Source organism: Schistocerca americana, chromosome 1 (genome assembly GCF_021461395.2).
Source record: "Schistocerca americana isolate TAMUIC-IGC-003095 chromosome 1, iqSchAmer2.1, whole genome shotgun sequence".
NCBI classification, from domain to species: Eukaryota; Metazoa; Arthropoda; class Insecta; order Orthoptera; family Acrididae; genus Schistocerca; species Schistocerca americana.
The window spans coordinates 405,653,170-405,673,710 of NC_060119.1; the positions used below are offsets into that span (position 1 = coordinate 405,653,170).

The 20,541-nt window shown below is 43.8% G+C and overlaps 1 long non-coding RNA gene across 1 annotated transcript in view; it reads right to left on the reverse strand.

Moving 5' to 3' along the window:
- LOC124592560 overlaps window positions 1–20,251 on the reverse strand; it is a 223,403-nt gene extending 203,152 nt beyond the window's left edge. The window contains exon 1 of the long non-coding RNA XR_006977823.1: window positions 20,149–20,251. This is a non-coding gene — a long non-coding RNA (uncharacterized LOC124592560). The remainder of the gene's footprint in view (window positions 1–20,148) is intronic.
- Between the last annotated feature and the right edge of the window lie 290 nt (window positions 20,252–20,541).

Here is a 20,541-nt window from a genome sequence, read left to right on the forward strand (position 1 = left end):
TACATGGTAATGGGGTGCATGTACTGGCCACCTACGTCAGTAGCTACAGTGGCAGGGCGCTTCAGAGAGTACTTGAAGAATATCGTGCATAATTCCTGAAGGGGCTATTGCAATAGGGTGAGACTTCAATTCGCAAGCTACAGACTTGGCAACCGTAGAGCTTACGAGGCGCTGTCAATTGTTGTTAACACCTGTGAGTCACCTCGGAATTTTGTTCCTCTTGGACCTGTTTCCCATTTTCCTGCTCAGTCAGAACAAGTGCTACAGACAGGAATTCGTGCTGACATTATTCTGAACGCCGTGTCCAAAATTTCTTCGATCAAATAGAGATTCAACCGCAGAGGATAGCGTCTTACTTGTTAGACCTCATAGCAACAAACAGACCTGAACTTCTCGAAACTGTTAAGGGACCTGCCCAGTAGTTTTTATTAGTTTTTTGAAATTTAATAACTCAAAAACTTTAATAGATATTGAAATTAAAACTAAACCAAATGGTTATGATGTTGTGACCTCTATGTGAACAAAATTTTAAAACTATGGAATACATACATAGTGGGGCGAATATTGATTTTATCACATGTACTGATTTGCGTTTAATTTTTAATTTAGCTACCTTATACTGCCGCTCTATTCAAAATAAAAGGTCAAACAAATTTTATTCTATTAATTATTAAGTTGTTGAAACATTAAACCAGGAATTTTTATCAATTTGTTTTATGTATTTTTTTAAAAAAAGGGTCTTTTGAAAGTAAATTTTTTCTCCAAATAATTTAAGAACAGGTAACATGCTTCAGCTTAAAATATTTTATACATTGTAGACTAATGTGGTTCACTGTGTAGGCAAGCAATTTTTGTTTTTATAGCTTTAATATTGGATGAAATAATAATATCTAAGTTTGCAAAAACATTGATTACGGGAAACTGAAACTAAAGATTTGCATGTCATTTTCTTCTCAGTAATAACATATCAAAACAGTCTAGCTCCATAATCTTGTTGATTCTGAGTGACTTTTCATCTTCTTTAGTTTTCTTTCTTTTCTTTGTTATTCTGGCCTCCTTTGTCATGCTTTCAACAGCTTCTTCACCTTAAGCGACACTTTACTTGTCCACTCGTACAACCCATTTTTCCTGTTGTCCCCCATTTTGTTTCCTTGTCTGCTCCTGGTGTTTATTCTGCTTGTTACTCTATCATTAAAACATAGGGCGTCCATCACACCAACCTGAAAAGTAGACGTCTGTCTTTGGCAAGGATTCGCAAATACAACTATTGAAGCTTTCTTTCGGATTCTGTGTTTTTCCATGTAAACATTTTTCCAGAAGTTTAGAATCTGAAAGACCTCCATATACTGGCTCTAGTTGTACAATAACAGTTTCTGACAAGGGATGTGCATGTGTGTATTTTGGTCCATTTACTTCACAGCATACTTTCACCATGAAGTGTTTCCTTTCGGGCAGAGGCCATGATGTGTATGTTCATCAGTGGAACACAGTTTCACATCTGAGAAATACGGTTGCCCAAATTGCTTTTTTGATCTCACTCACATTCTCACTGTTTCTCCTGATGGCTAGACCATAATATTCTGTTAGGTTTTTTTATTTATGATATGGTGAGTCTTCCTTGTCCACCAATTGCTTTGTTATCAGAGGTTTTTTTTCCTGCCATATCCTTGCAGAGTTTCCTAGGCCTTGCCCCCATTCTGTTCTGCACATGTCCTATACATTCAATTTTTAATTAAAATTAAATAATGAGACATTGTACACAGGAGCTCCTGTTTGACAATAGTGTGACAGCTAAGCATTCAAGTGCCACATCTGCCTTGGAAAGGCATTTAAACAAGAACATGATGAGTTAAATACATAAATGAATATATTTTTAGAATGAGAAAGACTCACAAAATTTTGTTAAATAAAAAAAAATCCATTTTTTGTTCCCTCATACGTCCAGGTCCCCTTAACGTAGAGGAGGGCGTCAGTGATCATAAGGCTGTAATGACATCGATGACTAAGTGTGTTACAAGAAATGTTAAGAAAGATGGGCAAATATAATTGATTAGCAAGAGTGACAGGATACAAATTGCAGAGTATCTAGGTAGTCGACATCAAACATTCGATTCTCACAACGAATATATGAAGCAAAAATGGACAAAATTCAAAAGCATCGTTATGTACGACTTAGACAAGTAGGTTACACTCCGAGCAAGGTTTTAAGGGATGGCAATACCCACTGTGGTTTAACTGCCGTGTTAGAAAACTTGTGTGTAAACAAAGAGAGCTTCGTTACAGACACAAAAGAAGTCAAAACCTAGCTTTCTAACAAATGCTGGACAAATTGAAATCAGCATATGGAGAGCAATGAGAAAAGCGTTCAATGAACTTCAAATAAAAATTTTGCTGACCAGTCTGACTAAAAGCCCTAAGACGTTTCGGTCCTACGTCAAAATCAGTAATCGGATCTAAATCATCTATTCAACTGGTCACTGATCATACTGGCACAAAAACGGAATATGACAGAGAGAAAGCCGAAATACTGAATTCCTATGATGATGGTAGTTACCTACGACGAGAAAGTAAAATTTGATTGCGATGTAGATAAGTGGTGATATGATGCGCGGCGAAAAAGGAAAAAAGAAGAATAGTTATGGCAAATGAGCCGCTTTTTAAAATGAAGTTTTTCTGTACATTCTTTAAAAGCAGTTAGGGGAAAGATTTATGGAATGTTTCGTCTTATCTAGTCCGAACAAACGTGTTATCTACGAAAGAAAAAAAAGATGCACTAATTCATACACTCGGATCTGATGACAAATTGAGCGCTAGGAATAGCCTCTGACAATCACTATTAATATCTGATCCGGAGGAGTTCAGATGAAATAAAGAACGGATATTTGCGGGTAGGAATCGCGATCTGAGGGTTACGTACAAACTTAATTATGTGTATAAATGACAATAATAGTAATTATTTGGTGTAGCTCAGTGTCTGGTGCAATTCCTTCTATTGGACGCCACTTCGGCGACTTGCATGTCCTTAACCCACCCCAACACCACTTCAACGTGGAATTCGAACCACGTGTTGTTTCCTCACATCGTTGAGAGACGAGGGCTAGATTAAAACGAAGACAACAAATATCGGTGCTCTGACCAAGATTCAAACCGCGAAGTATAAGTTTTCAGACATGCGTTTCACCGCTAGACCAACAGGCCGGAAATTTACATGCGTCGTTCACCCACAGGTTTTGAAGGGCAAGTTTGCGAGTATGAAAATATGTGACATGTATGGCCGTATCTATCGACTGCATTGACTTAGAAGCTTAATCGTTTTACTCCGCTAAAGGACCGTAGACTTTAGTATTAGACATCAATTTCAAATTGAAAACTCTTCCTTCCCTTTCCTGAGAAAAATGGGTCTTACCAGACGGACAGCTAGGAAGATGGACAAAAAAATGCGGAAATAATTTTTTTGTTTTATATAGTTACAAATTAACCACTTTCGGTTTTTTTCCTTTAATTGTACTGTAAAACCTTGCCTACTGCCACATTTTGCGGTTCTAGGTCAACGGAAAGTACTCTGTATGTTTTGATGAGGGAGTGTGCGAGTACGAAAATAACCGACATTAATGGCCGTACCTTTAGCTTAAATTTTTCACACCGCCAAGGGACTGTAGACGCTAAGATCTGACATAAATATCAGCTTTACACCTGTACCCTATCTTGAGACAAACGGGCTCTAACAGGAAGACAGACAGACAGATGGACACCAACATGATCCAATAAAGATTCCGTTTTGCCGATTGAGGTACGAAACCATAAAAAACGCTTCAGTAATTCCAAACCGCACTGATATCAATCTAAGCACACGTTTCAGTACTTGATGCGAAGCTTGGACAATAAGAGAACATGAGGAACAGCAGTTAGAAGCTTTTTAATTGGTCTACAGAAATGTGTAAGGCAGATAGAGTAGAAAATAAATAAGAATTGCGGTGGAATTAAAAATGTTAAATAAAGAAATGTAAATACTAAGAACAATGACGAGAACATTTTGTGGACCTGGTGAGGTGGTGAAATGGTTAACGACAAAAGGCTGTTATTCAGGAAGAACAGGATTGAAATCCTCGACCGGTCATCTCGGCTTAATTTTTAGGCGGTTTTCACAAATCCCGATAATTTGAATGACAGGTCGGTTTTCGCAACTGTTAATTTCTTGCCGTATGCTTGTTCAATCCGAGTTATTACTAAATACTTAATGATCCATTTGTCACAGGTAGTTAAACTTTAACTTTTCTTTCCTTCTTTCTCGACACTGAATGGAATGCTACACAAGAAAAAAATGCATAATATAAGCTGCATCAGAAGGGAAGGTGGACAAAGTTGTCAAGGAGCTAAGAGGTGTCAGTTTCTGCTCTGAAAGAGAATGAGTAGTAGATAATATGAACTAGCGGAGAAAAACCAATAGCAACAATGAATAAAATGACTGCAACCATGTATCCATCTTGTCAACAAATCAGAGCACTTCTGCTGCTATATGTATCTTTTGCTTATATTAAGGCTGTAGACGAAGTTAGTAAAAATACGAGAGCAACATGCATGCGTACAGCAGAAGGCATAATGCATACAAAAGTGCGTAAGAGGCACATATCCAGGAAGGAATACATATGGCTGCTGACGATATGTGGGGAACCTGGAATTCAGCTTTTCAATACCAGTCCTAAAACTATCATCCCATTACTGAATTTGGTTCTTATCAGCGAAATAACAACTACGGAGGAGACAGGCAGAGGGGTTCCAAGTTCCGAAGACATATCGAAAACCTTTGTCGAAACTGCTGCACAGAAAAAGAGTGTCCCAGCAAAGGACATCTAGTGCGTGTTTTTTGCGTTTCTGTTGGTGTGCATCAAGGTGTAATGCCAATCATTTCCTTGGGATGTGCTGGGCGGTGCCTGTCTATAGTTGTATTTCTTGGACTTTTTCCAACATTTGATTGCCTGGCTGAGCGGCCAGAGCGGGCTGTTTGAGGTCAGCTGCCGCGCGGGATTAGCCGAGCGGTCCAAGGCGCTGCAGTCATGGACTGTGCGGCTGGTCCCGGCGGAGGTTCGAGTCCTCCCTCGGCCATGGGTATGTGTGTTTGTCCTTAGGACAATTTAGGTTAAGTTGTGTGTAAGCTTAGGGACTGATGACCTTAGCAGTTAAGTCCCATAAGATTTCACACACATTTGAAATTTTTTTTTGAGGTCAGCTCATTCACCGGAAAGAACACATCCCTGTGAGCTATTAGCGGGGCAGAGGAAGTCCCGCAAGGGACTTTCCGATCCGGTGTTTGCCTTTCAACCAAGGCAAAGCTCCTAAAAACCTTGGTCGAAAAGGTACGGTTGAGAGCACGTTAATCTATGTCTGAGACGAAGCTGTCGATTGTCCAGATCAAAAATTAAATTTGTGTGCATGAGTGTGTGGTTTTTTTATATCCTCTATTCCCTAATCCTGAGAGTTTTATTCACTGTTGCAGAACATTTTTTTCCAGTCAAATATTCCGATTGCCTGGGAGGGGATGGAGGGACTCCCAATTGGGAATAGCTGTTGGTTACCGAGGACCGTGTATTGAACAACGGTGTGCTGAACGTCAGCATTTACTTCCTTTGGAGACTAATAATTAAATAATTATTGATGCTAGGTGGCGTATGGTTTTAGATGGGTGAGTACGTGTGACTATTGCAAGCCATTACTGTTTATTTTCTCTCGGACAACAGGTCAGGTGTTGAACTGTGGTCATGTGGACGCAAAACGGTTAGTACAGTTAGAGATGCAATTACAACCTTGCAGAAAACATTAGGTCGTAAAGTTTGTGACGTGTCTGTGGGAAGACTGTTCGATGCAGAGAAAGAACAACTAGGACACCGAAGTGTCTACAAATTAAGACACTACATATAAAAATGTCTGCACTTATACCTGTTTACTCTGTACCAAAGTCTTTAATAGAACTGTCTAGTGTTAATAGACCACGGCATGTAGAACGACTTCTGTTAGAGACAAAATGTTCGCCGGCCGAGCGGTTCTAGGCGCTACAGTCTGGAACCGCGCGACCCCTACTGTCGTAGGTTCGAATCCTGCCTCGGGCATGGATGTGTGTGTTGTTCTTAGACTAGTTAGGTTTAAGTAGTTCTAAAGGACTGACGACCTCAGATGTTAAGTCCCATAGTGCTCAGGGTCATTTGAACCATTTTTGTACAATATGTTCGTTGGCGCTTTCTAGCAACGTTAGCCGTCGTTGAGCATTTGCTGAGCATTAGTTGTCGAGATTTCACCAAAATAGCAGTGTCCTCTAATTAGGTTTGTGGCATACTAATACCTCGGAAAATTAATTGAGTGATTTTCATCAAGAACGAATGTTCCTAAGAGGAGAAAGATGTTTTAGAAGCGAATGAGAAACTCCAGTTTTGCTCGGCCTACTGCCTTTCATTCGGAATGGATGACTGGGTGATGGGCAACACACACTGCAAACGACTGCAACAGAACGCGTACGGTCTGTCGTCTCTCAGGGGCATAACCAGTCTTACATGACGCGTAGAATCGCCGAGAAACGTTGGCGAATATTTTGTCCCTAACAAACGTTGTTCCCTATGACGTGATTTCTCACCCCTAGACGAATGGACAGTGTCCTGAAAGGAGGATATAAGATGAACATCAACAAAAGCAAAACGAGGATAATGGAATGTAGTCGAATTAAATCGGGTGATGCTGCGGGAATTAGATTAGGAAATGAGACGCTTAAAGTAATAAAGGAGCTTTGCTATTTGGGGAGCAAAATAACTCACGATGGTCGAACTAGAGAGGATATAAAATGTAGACTGGCAATGGCAAGGAAAGCGTTTCTGAAGAAGAGAAATTTGTTAACATCGAGTATAGATTTAAGCGTCAGGAAGTCGTTTCTGAAAGTATTTGTTTGGAGTGTAGCCATGTATGGAAGTGAAACGTGGACGATAAATAGTTTGGACAGCAAGAGAATAGAAGCTTTCGAGATGTGGTGCTACAGAAGAATACTGAAGATTAGGTGGGTAGATCGCATAACTAGTGAGGAGCTATTGAATAGAATTGGGGAGAAGAGGAGTTTGTGGCACAAATTGACCAGAAGAAGGGATCGGTTGGTAGGACATATTCTGAGGCATCAAGGGATCACAACTTTAGTATTGGAGGGCAGCATCGTAGAGGGAGACCAAGAGATGAATACACTAAACAGATTCAGAAGGATGTGGGTTGCAGTAGGTACTGGGAGATGAAGAAGCGTGCACAGGATAGAGTAGCAAGGAGAGCTGCCTCAAACCAGTCTCTGGACTGAAGACCAAGACAACAGACGTTTACTGAAAAGACTGAAATACGCTGCATAAGTGTGCGTGCGGAAGGGTGGGGGGTTATATAATGCGAGTTAATCAGGAATGCAGCAAGTTTCTTAGTGGCGGTGTCGCATTCAGTAAGGTGGAAGGAGGGCGGCCGGCAATCCGCAGCAAAGACGAGGCGGCGCTGCGTCAGCCGGGCCGGGCCGGGCGGCTTCTTGGCATGCCCGCGCCACGCCAGAGGAACGGCGGAGTTGGCGCAGCGTAATCCACGGCCGGGCCGAGTTTGGCTCATTAATCCGGCGCGCGCGGCTTATCCGGCGACCGCTCATCCCCAAGTAGCGCCAACTCGCAAGGCGAAGGAGCGCGCCAAGTTGCCGGCTGGCGGACGCTCGTTTGCAGGCGCCCATTCAGGGATCACGGCCGCAACTAAAACTATTCCGGCCGCAGCGCCGCCACGGTCCCACTTCCGCAGTCGTCGCCGGCGACGCCGCCCCTGCCTCCGCCGCCGCTCCGCCTCAATGCAGACTGCAGACTTCATCTGCGGCCGCCAGCGACCCTTCCCCCGCTACGGGACCGCCTTCGTTATCTCCAGCCGTTCTCAATGGGGTCGGATGCGTTCGACACGAATACTGCGAAACTCTGCGCAACGTGAGGACGGATCTATCTATATTCTGCATCTTCAGCAAATTAGCACAGGCAGTGGGGCAGAGGTAGCCCGATAGCAGTTTCACTCGCCCTTCTCCTTTCCCATTTACACTAATTGGATGAGAGCTGGTATACTTCCGAACACACTCTAGTTACTCGAAACTTATCATCAAGCTCATAGTCCAAAATATAATATAATAGGCGAGTATCCGGTGTTGCTCGGATATGTATTTGTTCCAGTCTTCCTCTAGTTCATATACTCCTTCCCTCTCTCTCTGTTCTTCTCTATCACCCCTCTCTCTGTCCACCTTCCCCTCCCCGTCTCTCTCTGTCCATCTCCTGCTCCCTCTCACCCTGCTCATCTCCTCCCCTTTCCTTCATGTGTCCATTTCTTCCTTTCCAATTTCCTCCTCTTACCTTTCTCTATCTACTTCCTCCTCCCCCTCTGTCTGTTCATCTCCTCGTCTTCATCTCTCTGCCTGTCTCTTCCTCCCCCTGTCTCTGTCCATTTCCTCCTCTTTCCTCCCCATCCTATCGGTGCCTGTCTCCTCCTTCAGCCTCGTTGTCTGTTCACCTCCTCGTCCTCCCTTCTCTCTTCACGTTATCCCGCTCATCCCAATAGGAGGCTGGTAGTTCTTACCCATACAGCATTTCCCTCTAGATGTAACTTAAATGTGTACCAAATTTGTTAGAAATCGTTCCAGCGCTTTACGATGAGCTTTTTACCCCTGGCTTTGCTCGCGCTCGCACATGTCAAACATATTGTCACACATATTTAACATATTTCACGCGTATCTGGAAACATATTTCACCCGTATGTCCAGCGAAGGTCGCCCTGCACTATCAATTTCAAGCAGTTTAATGTTCATGACGTTGTATCGTCTGAAGCACGTCCTGTACAATGATATAATTTAGCTGGTACATCCAGTGGTAAACGTGCCTACTGTCTGCGAAAAGTATTGCGAATAGAGTTAGTGGCAAAGAAATAATAAGTTAAAACGTAATGCATGATACAACAGCCTTTTCTCGCATTTCAGTACACTATTGGCCATTAAAATTGCCACACCACGAAAATGACGTGCCTTATTTTAAATTTAACCGACAGGAAGAAGATGCTGTGATATGCAAATCATTAGCTTTTCACAGCATTCACACAAGGTTGGCGCCGGTGGCGATACCTACAACGTGCTGACATGAGGAGAGTTTCCAAACGATTTCTCATACACAAACAGCAGTTGACCGGCGTTGCCTGATGAAACGTTGTTGTGATGCCTCGTGTAAGGAGGAGAAATGCGTACCATCACGTTTCCGACTTTGATAAAGGTCTGATTGTAGCCTATCGCGATTGTGGTTTATAGTATCGCGACATTGCTGCTCGCGTTGGTCGAGATCCAATGACTGTTAGCAGAATATGGAATCGGTGGGTTCAGGAGGGTCATACGGAACGCCGTGCTGGGTTCCAACGGCCTCGTATCACTAGCAGTCGAGATGACAGGCATCTTACCCGCATGGCTGTAACGGATCGTGTAGCCACGTCTCGATCCCTGAGTCAACAGATGGGGACGTTTGCAAGACATTAACCATCAGCACGAACAGTTCGACGACCTTTGCAGCAACATGGACTATCAGCTCGGAGACCATGGCTGCTCTTATCCTTGACGCTGCATCACAGACAGGAGCGCCTGCGGTGGTGTACTTAACGTCAAACTTGGGTGCACGAAAGGCAAAACGTCATTTTTTCGGACGAATCCAGGTTCTGTTTACAGCATCGTGATGGTCGCATCCGTGTCGGCGACATGGCGGTGAACGCACACTGGAAGCGTGTATTCGTCATCGCCATACTGGCGTATCACGTGGCGTGATGGTATGGGGTGCTATTAGTTACACGTCTCGGTCACCTCTTGTTCGCACTGACGGCACTTTGAACAGTGGGCGTTACATTTCAAATTTGTTACAACCTGTGGCTCTACCCTTCATTTGATCCCTGCGAAACCCTACATTTCAGCAGGATAATGCACGACCGCATGTTGCAGGTCGTGTACGGGCCTTTCTGGATACAGAAAATGTTCGACTGCTGCCTTCGCCAGCACATTCTCCAGATCTCTCACCAATTATAAACGTCTGGTCAATGGTGGCCGAGCAACTGGCTCGTCACAATAGAACAAAATGGTTCAAATGGCTCTGAGCACTATGGGACTTAACATCGGTGGTCATCAGTCCCCTAGAACTTAGAACTACTTAAACCTAACTAACCTAAGGACATCACACACATCCATGCCCGAGACAGGATTCGAACCTGCGACTGTAGCAGTCACGCGATTCCGGACTGAGCGCCTAGAACCGCTCGGCCACCCTCGTCACAATACGCCAGTCACTACTCTTGACGAACTGTGGTATCTTGTTCAAGCTGCATGGGCAACTGTACCTGTACACGCCATCCAAGCTCTGTTTGACTCAATGCCCAGGCGTATCAAGGCCGTTATTACGGCCAGAAGTGATTGTTCTGGGTACTGATTTCTCAGGATCTATGCACCCAAATTGCGTGAAAATTTAACCACATTTCAGCTCTAGTATAATATATTTGTCCAATGAATACCCGTTTATCATCTGCATTTCTTCTTGGTGTAGCAATTTTAATGGCCAGTAGTGTATTTGACATCCTATCTCCTGAACTGTGTGTCGCACAGTTATATTTTTTTGTAGGTACGTTTAGCAGCAGATATGGATACCGTCTGCGATAAGTGTTGCAAGTAGGATTAAGAGTAAAAAATTAAACGTGTTGCATGATGCGGTAGTTTTTTAAGCATCTCAGTACGTACAACATTATATCTCCTGGACTAAGTGCGATGCAATGATGTTATTTTTCTGGTATATTCAGTGGTATATATGAATATTGTTTCCAAAATTTGTCACAAATATAATTAGTAGTAAAGAAGTAATAAACTAAAACGTCATGCTTCATGTAGCAGTTTTACTGCAAGAACAGCGAAAATATAGTAAGTGATAAACGTTTTTTCTTTCAGCATTTTGTAAGCGTCGTCAGCAACAGAAAGTTTTGTAAAGGTTTGAAATTGTAGGTAAAGTTTGTTGCAAGTCTCTAAATGCTCTCATTCTCATAGTGCATGACTATGTGTAGGTCTGCACTGCCTTTTTCACTCCCATCCACACCCTCTTGATAGATGGGTGCTTCTTTCCCCCAAAGTAATTCTTTCCAGTCAGTTAATGATGCGTGTACTAAGTTTTTTTGAAAACGGTCCAGTCATAGGAGACATGGAACATACATATATAAATACATACATATATGCCTACATACCTGCATTCATTTTTATAATTTGTATGGGTTCTTACGCTTATCCCCAAACCTCCTCTCCGAGTTACTCGCTGTTACAACACGGCACCTCGTACTGTACCGAGCGAGGTTCCTAGGCAGCGGGGGCGCTCCTAGAATGGACTATCAGTCGCTCATCCATGTCGATCGTCACTCGCTAGCTACAGGAGCCTCCTTTGTGCTTCTTTCGTTTCAGATAGCAGCTGGCTCTGCAGTTGGAAAGCGGGCAGTAGACGGTTGTTCACAAAGAATTAGGGGATATAATTAAAACTGTTAATAAACTCACTGATCGACTAACGTCTTTATTCGTTCTAAGACAATTACCAACCTATCTCCTATATACGTCTCTCGCAGACAAGTGTCTATTATACACACACGGCTCAAATTGGGGAAGGATGAGACAGAAAATTCATAGTGGTGTCTGAAAAGATCCTTTCCACGACACACTCAGGATAGCCGAGGGTAGCCAACGAAAACTCACATCAGGAGGGCCAGACGAATCCTGGTCCATCCGATCACGAGTCCACTGCCTTTACCAGTACACCATCCCACCTGATCATTACCAACAACTGGGGGACTCAAAGCTGTGCAAGTGACACCTTACGTAGGTAATCTCCAACTGTTCATCAGAGGATGACTCGTAATATGCATCGACATACTCACTCACAAGGCCACAGCACATCAAGAAGAAGATATGATATCCCCGTTTTCACGATTCACGTTGGACCGTCATTATTTTTGATATACGCAACTGGTTTTACAAAGATAACGTGAGAACTCCTCGGACAGATTATAATGGCGTCGCATGCCATACGAACACATGAAAGAGCATTCGTTAAAAATGTGTTTTTTCACTTCATACTGCATCGTAAATTTTGATACCATTCATGTGCTGTCATATAAGATACTAGGTACAGTGAAACACGAAGAGCAGCAAGGGTTATAGATGTCAGTTGAAGAGTACCACCTCTATGTTGAAATGAGATTCAAAGCTACTTTAATATCGTCCAAGAACAATAAGGTTTCTTATTAAAGCAAAAGCTGTGATCTACTCATCAAACTCTCAGTATCTCTCTTCCTTATTCTCACTTCCTCCACACATATCCATCTTCAACTCTTCCTCTCTTAACTTCCCTATACCTTCCCCTACTCTGTTCTTACATTTATTCACCCTTGCTTAATGTAAAGGCAACGGCCTTGCCGTAGTGGATCCACCGGCTCCCGTGAGATCTGTCCCGTGAGATCACCGAAGTTAAGCGCTCTCGGGCGCGGTCGGCACTTGGATGGGTGACCATCCAGGCCGCCATGCACTGTTGCCATTTTTCGGGGTGCACTCAGCCTTGTGATGCCAATTGAGGAACTACTCGACTGAATAGTAGCGGCTTCGGTCAAGAATACCATCATTACGACCAGGAGAGCGGTGTGCTGAGCCCACGCCCCTCCTATCCGCATCCTCCACTGAGGATGACACGGCGGTCGGATGGTCCCGGTAGGCCACCCGTGGCCTGAAGACGGAGTGCTTTTTGCTTAATGTAAAGAAATGTGTGTTAGCATTTGCCATAAAACAGCATAAACTTTTTCAATGAGAAATTTATGCTTACTGACACCTGTGTTCCAGATGCAAGGGAAAAATAAGTTATGCGTGCGAAAGAAGTGTTGCGTACCCCCGCAGCTTGTTGTCCGTCGCCACAGACTAGTATGCTGTTGACCCACTAAACAGGCCTTTTTCAGCGTTATTCGGGCAAGTGTACTGACGAGTCATTCCAAGTAAGTTTCTTCTACGTCAACTGTGCTGCAGACGTGCAACAGGGGAAGACAGAAAGTGATACGCGGATACATGGAAAAAGGTCGCCTTCGCGACTAATTTCGTTTCGTAAATCATGACACACAAACACACAGACACACACACACACACACACACACACACACACACACACACACACACACTATACACGATGCATTGCTACTGCAGCTGTCTTCTTGATTGGAGCTTTAAATAAACAGATAATTCATTACTGAATGATAGATTACCGTCTGAAATTCATGACTGTACACAATAAAGCCGTCAGGTAACAGTGTGCTCAACAACAGTATTCAGCTAACACCGCTGCTTTTTGTACGAACGACTTCTGATAGTACATCTGTCTTCTTCTGCGGCCTAGATAGAGGAATTATTAGATGGTCCCTAGTATCATCTAATAGTTGCCGCATCCGATATTTCTCGTCCGCCTGTCCACCTGCTTTTACCACTACCTTCTGTGGTTTTACCAGAAAACTAAGATCTACGCGCCTCACTATGGAATGAGTGATAGTATAAGAATCCTGACCTCTTTGTCTTCAGTCACTAGAACAATGCTGAACAATTTCTATTTTTTTCCATAAAAAGATATAAATGTTTATTTTCCTAGTATATTTTTACTGTTTACTGTAGGTGAGAGAATACCGATTACCCCAAAATTAGAAGCTGATACTGAAATTTTAATTTACGTAATGCAAACAAACAGTGACGTATAACATGAAAGTTCCCGGTCGGCATCCGTAGTTCGCAATATGTTAAGTGTTGCAGAGCTGTACACGAGACCCTGTATAGATATCACAAGCAGAGCAGCTACATACATGCTGTAGGCCGTAAAAGCAGAGTAGCTTTTGGAAGGACGACGGTTCGAATTCCCGTCCGGCCATACTAATCAGCTTTTCCGTAAATCGCCTAAGGCAAATATGAGGATGGTTTCTTTGAAACACCACAGTCGATTTCCTTCCCCATCCTTCGTTAATCCGAGTTTGGGTTCCGTTTCTAATGACCTCGTTGTCGACGGTACATTAGAGAGTAATTTTCGTTCCTTCCAAAATGCGGGCAAAGGCCGCTGCACGGAGAGCAGCGCGCAGTGCTCGCTTGTCTGCAGCCCTGTATCTGGCCTCTGCAGTTTAGTTATTACAAAAGACGCAGAACGAAGGAGTAAATGTGACATTCGTTTTTAGTTGTTTCGTTCCGCCTGTTGAGACATTCACTCATTTTTAAAATCTGTGCAGTTCCTAAGATTTGGTTTTGCTTTCGAAGTACTGAACATATTGATTTCTTCAATTGAGTATTATACCATCCTTTTGATGCCCAATTTAAGGTATCACTGTCAGAAAACTGAACATACGTGGGATATTAGAGTGGTACTATCAAGGTTTGCAAGTAAACCATTTTTGCCTCTGACACCCTTAATATTAACTCGCTGCCATTACTACCATCGTCATTGTTCTCTGTAACGCTATCCTCTTCATATAAACTGCGTCTTTTCATCTCTGCGTCACATCCTTCGAAGAATGGAGTTACAATAAAAGGAAAACCAGTTTATAACATATAGCCCTACGTAGGGTGTTTCGAAGTCTTTGCATCAAATATCTAGGGGTGATAGATCACAACAGGATGAGTAACTTCCGTTAGAGACGGAATATTCGCAGACGCTGCCAGGAGACGCTAGGCATCCTTTAGTTTTCGCCGGTCCCGGGACGATAAGATTACACCTATCCTGGTATGATGTATACTATCGACCCCAGTAAATTAATAAAATGATTGTCGATAAGAAAACCTTAAGGATGAGTGTCTCTAAGAGGAAAAAGGTATTTTAGATGCGAATCAGTAACTTTAATTTTATCAGGCCTGTCCCCTTTCAAACGGAGCATATGATTGAATTATAGGCAACACTCAGGGCATACGCATGCTGCACAGTGCGTACACCTTGCGCCTCTCAGGTGCATAACCAATACAAGAGGACGCCCAGGGTCGCCGAGAAGCGTCAGCGAACAATTTGTTTCTAACAAAAGTTATTCCCCAGGAGGTGATCTATCACCTATAGACGTTTGATGCAAAGACTTTGAAACACTCTGTATATACACTGAAGCGTCAAAGAAACTGTGTAGGCATGCGTATTCAAATACAGATATACACTCCTGGAAATTGAAATAAGAACACCGTGAATTCATTGTCCCAGGAAGGGGAAACTTTATTGACACATTCCTGGGGTCAGATACATCACATGATCACACTGACAGAACCACAGGCACGTAGACACAGGCAACAGAGCATGCACAATGTCGGCACTAGTACAGTGTATATCCACCTTTCGCAGCAATGCAGGCTGCTATTCTCCCATGGAGACGATCGTAGAGATGCTGGATGTAGTCCTGTGGAACGGCTTGCCATGCCATTTCCACCTGGCGCCTCAGTTGGACCAGCGTTCGTGCTGGACGTGCAGACCGCGTGAGACGACGCTTCATCCAGTCCCAAACATGCTCAATGGGGGACAGATCCGGAGATCTTGCTGGCCAGGGTAGTTGACTTACACCTTCTAGAGCACGTTGGGTGGCACGGGATACATGCGGACGTGCATTGTCCTGTTGGAACAGCAAGTTCCCTTGCCGGTCTAGGAATGGTAGAACGATGGGTTCGATGACGGTTTGGATGTACCGTGCACTATTCAGTGTCCCCTCGACGATCACCAGTGGTGTACGGCCAGTGTAGGAGATCGCTCCTCACACCATGATGCCGGGTGTTGGCCCTGTGTGCCTCGGTCGTATGCAGTCCTGATTGTGGCGCTCACCTGCATGGCGCCAAACACGCATACGACCATCATTGGCACCAAGGCAGAAGCGACTCTCATCGCTGAAGACGACACGTCTCCATTCGTCCCTCCATTCACGCCTGTCGCGACACCACTGGAGGCGGGCTACACGATGTTGGGGCCTGAGCGGAAGACGGCCTAACGGTGTGCGGGACCGTAGCCCAGCTTCATGGAGACGGTTGCGAATGGTCCTCGCCGATACCCCAGGAGCAACAGTGTCCCTAATTTGCTGGGAAGTGGCGGTGCGGTCCCCTACTGCACTGCGTAGGATCCTACGGTCTTGGCGTGCATCCGTGCGTCGCTGCGGTCCGGTCCCAGGTCGACGGGCACGTGCACCTTCCGCCGACCACTGGCGACAACATCGATGTACTGTGGAGACCTCACGCCCCACGTGTTGAGCAATTCGGCGGTACGTCCACCCGGCCTCCCGCATGCCCACTATACGCCCTCGCTCAAAGTCCGTCAACTGCACATTCGGTTCACGTCCACGCTGTCGCGGCGTGCTACCAGTGTTAAAGACTGCGATGGAGCTCCGTATACCACGGCAAACTGGCTGACACTGACGGCGGCGGTGCACAAATGCTGCGCAGCTAGCGCCATTCGACGGCCAACACCGCGGTTCCTGGTGTGTCCGCTGTGCCGTGCGTGTGATCATTGCTTGTACAGCCCTCTCGCAGTGTCCGGAGCAAGTATGGTGGGTCTGACACACCGGTGTCAATGTGTTCTTTTTTCCATTTCCAGGAGTGTATATAAACACGTAGAATACGGCGCTGCGGTCGGCAACGCCTATATAAGACAACAACTCTCTGGCCCAGTTGATAACTGTGTTACTACTGCTACAATGGTAGGTTATCAAGATTTAAGTGAGTTTGAATGTGGTGTTATAGTCGGCGCACGAGTGATGGGACACAGCACCTCAGAGGTAGCGATGATGTGGGGGATTTTTCCATACGACCGTTTCACGAGTGTACCATGCATATCAGGAATCCGATAAAACATCAAATCTCCGACATCGCTGCGGTCGGAAAATTATCCTGCAAGAAAGGGACTAACGACGACTGAAGACAATCGTTCAGCGTGATGGAGGTGCAACCCTTCCGCAAATTGCTGCAGATTTCAATTCTGGGCCATCAACAAGCGTCAGCGTGTGAACCAATCAACGAAACATCATCGATATGGGCTTTCGAAGCCGAAGGCCCACTCGTATACCCTTAGTGACTGCACGACACAAAGCTTTACGCCTAGCCTGGGCCCGTCAACACCAACATTGGACTGTTGATGACTGGAAACATGTTGTTGGTCGGATGAGTCTCGTTTCAAATTGTATAAAGCGGATGGACGTGTACGAGTATGGAAACAACCTCATGAATCCATGGACCCTGATGTCAGCAGGGGACTGTTCAAGATGGTAGAGGCTCTAATTGTTTGTTAATTTTGTTTTAGGGCGCAAAAACAACTGAGGTCATACGCGCCCAGGTCAAAATATGTGGTGTGGGGCTTGTGCAGTTGGGGTGATATGGTACCTCTGATACGTCTAGATACGACTCTGACAGGTGACACGTACGCAAGCATCCTGTCTGATCACCTGCACGCATTCATGTCCATTGTGCATTTCGACGGACTTGGGCAATTCCAGCAGGACAAGGCGACACCCCACACGTTAAGAATTGCTACAGACTGGCTCCAGGAACTCTCTTCTAAGTTTAAGCACTTCCGCTGGCCATCAAACTCCCCAGACATGAACATTATCGACCATATATGGGATGTCTTGCAACGTGCTGCTCAGAAGAGAACTCCACCCCTTCGTACTCTTACGGATGTTTGGACAGCTCTCCAGCATCCATGGTGTCAGTTCCCTCCAGCACTACTTCAACATTAGTCGAGTCCATGCCACGTCGTTCTGCGGCACTTCTGCGTTCTCGAGGACCCTACACGATATTAGGTAGGTGTACCAGTTTCTTTGGCTCTTCAGTGTATATGGTCCTTAAAAACGCTTCAGCGGAAATGCGCCATTTTTAGAATAATAGCTTATATGAAATCTTACTTAGCTAGTAGTCAAAGAGATGTTGCTCCTTATGCCTCACCGTTCACATGATCACAAACTTGACGAAATGCTCAATCAGCTCAATAAGCTGTATGTATGCAGAGCTCAGTGCATAGTATTTCGTGTCCTTGCAACGATACTCAACTGAACACTAATTACAAACGATACTGGTGAGGAAAACACACTGCCAAATATGACAGTACATAGTACGGGCGTAGCCAACGTGACAGAAAAATTGCAGTTGCATGCCCTTCACGTCAGCTAGGTTCAGGCTCTCTATTTTAAATGAAGCTTTCTATCTAAGTGTCAGATGTGCTAGCGAGTTCCAACAGACATAACGTCTTGGCGTGAGGATTTCTTTTTTTTCTTATTATTTCCTACCATTCCTTATAGCCATTAGGTTTTCGACTAGTTCGATTACATTCTCCATCTCTTCCTGTACTGTGCCAATATTTTTATCACTCTACACCTACTGCACCCAAGTCTTCGAAAACCTTGTTTAGACGTCCAATTTTCCCATGCCCTTTCCATTTTTTCTCTCCGTGTGTACCACCAGTGTTCCGTTGATTATTCCTGAGTGCCTTAGCACATCTCCCGTTATCCAGCACCTTCTTTTCGTAGACTTTCCAATTTATATTTCTTCCTTCCTTTGTCTATTCTTACTACCACGCATATAGCACCACATCTGTACGCCTAATTATTAACATTCTTCTGTAGCATAACGTTTCACAGGTTTCATGTTTCTTTTCTGGTTTCCCACGGTCCACTTCTCCCTTCCTTAACACACTGTTCTCTGAAAGTTCAGTTTCAGAAACTTTCCTTCATTTCTGTGACAATATTTTGTACCAGTATAGCAATTTTGTTGTAGACAGTTTTCTTTGCATATTCAACGACTTTCCGTGTCCCCCTTCCCTCGAATATCTTTTGCAAGCTTAATTTCAAAATAACCAATTTCTGTCTTTCTTTAGTTAGCTGTTCACTAATTCTGACCTTTAGTAAGTCACTACTTTCTGTTTCTTGCTCTCCATTTCCACCTATTTCGTATTCTATATCATTCTTCACCATAAATCTTTGCTGTCCTTATAGCAGGTGATGTCTTCCTCACTTTCGGTTACAGTAACTTCTAATAAAGTCGCATGCTGCATTAATTAAGACTCAGAAGTGTTAGTAGTTAAAACTATAGCAGTCACTGGCGAGAAGATTAAGTTTGCTACGAACTCTAAATGTAGTGGATGGGTTTTCCATCCATTACTCCGATTTTAGTTGCACAGGGATCAAGTGTTTAAAGTCGAACCTGAACTTGTGCAGCACGTCATTACATAGGAAAGAAAAAAATTGTTCAACTATCTGGGTTTGAACAGCAAACCATTGGATTTCTAGTCTTGGCATACGCTTGCGAAGTCATCGAACATCAATGAAGCTAAGATTCAGTAAACCATGGTGCGGATTTTGATGTCTCTTACAAGTGAGTTTATACCTTGTAATTAATTTACGTTACTCTGGACAACATGTCGACCTTTAAAAGCAAATACAAATATTTCACAAGATGGACAGTAAAACTATATCAATACAAAGGAAGACAAACGAGACCACTTTACACCGGTTAGTAAGTTAACAAGCAAAATAAAAATTTATTATTAAACATAAAATTAAGCTGGCTAATTGCAAGGCTTTAGAGGCAGTATAGAACACATGATGTAATCCGTAAGAGCTTGTTCCCCGCTGAAATACAAAGGGCGGTAAACTGAAAACGAGACAGATGGAAAAAAATAAGTAGATTGTTTATTATTTCAAATGTAATCGTCATAACTGTTAAAACATTTATCCCACTGTGAGACGAACTTTCTCTGGGAAATCATACAGCCTCCATACATTCCCAATCTCTCAGCATGCGATTTCCATACTTTTGGTGCCACATTCATGACCATCGATTTGCTTCGGACGAAGAGGTACACACAAACTTCCATCTGTCTCGTTTTCATTTGGCTGCACCTTGTACAAAAGAATGGTGCAAAAGAATTCAGAAGTAGTAATACCACTAGTAATAGTGTCGTAGTAGTAGTGGTAGTAACAGGTGGAGGAAGAGGAGATGGGGATAAAGCAAGTGCTCTGATGTATAAGTGTGAAGGAAAGAAAAAAATGCTACTTGTCGGTGTCTGGGTTATGTTTTCACGTACAGTATAACAGGAAAAATGATCTTACGTGGTATCCAGACGAACATCGTTGCTTGGTAAGCGCACAGCATGTCCAGTGCCCCTCCAACACCGCTGAACAGGCTGGCGTGCTCTCTGCAGCTTCTGAGAACTGCTTCCTGAACTGCCTCCCGCCAACTGTACAAAAGCATTGCACAGATTTAGAAAACTCGTAAAGGAAAAAATATACAGACAGAAAATTTTTTTAGTTCAATTCCAGAAATTTATGGTTTACTACACAGACGTAAAAAAATCGCAACATCAACAAATAATTAATGTAGAGTTATGAATTCGGGAATACACTTGTCCAGGTAACATACACACATCAAAAAAAGTTTTACATCACAGTAGCTCCAAGAACTCCTAAAGATAGACGTTGACTGTGGATATTGTATCACAGACA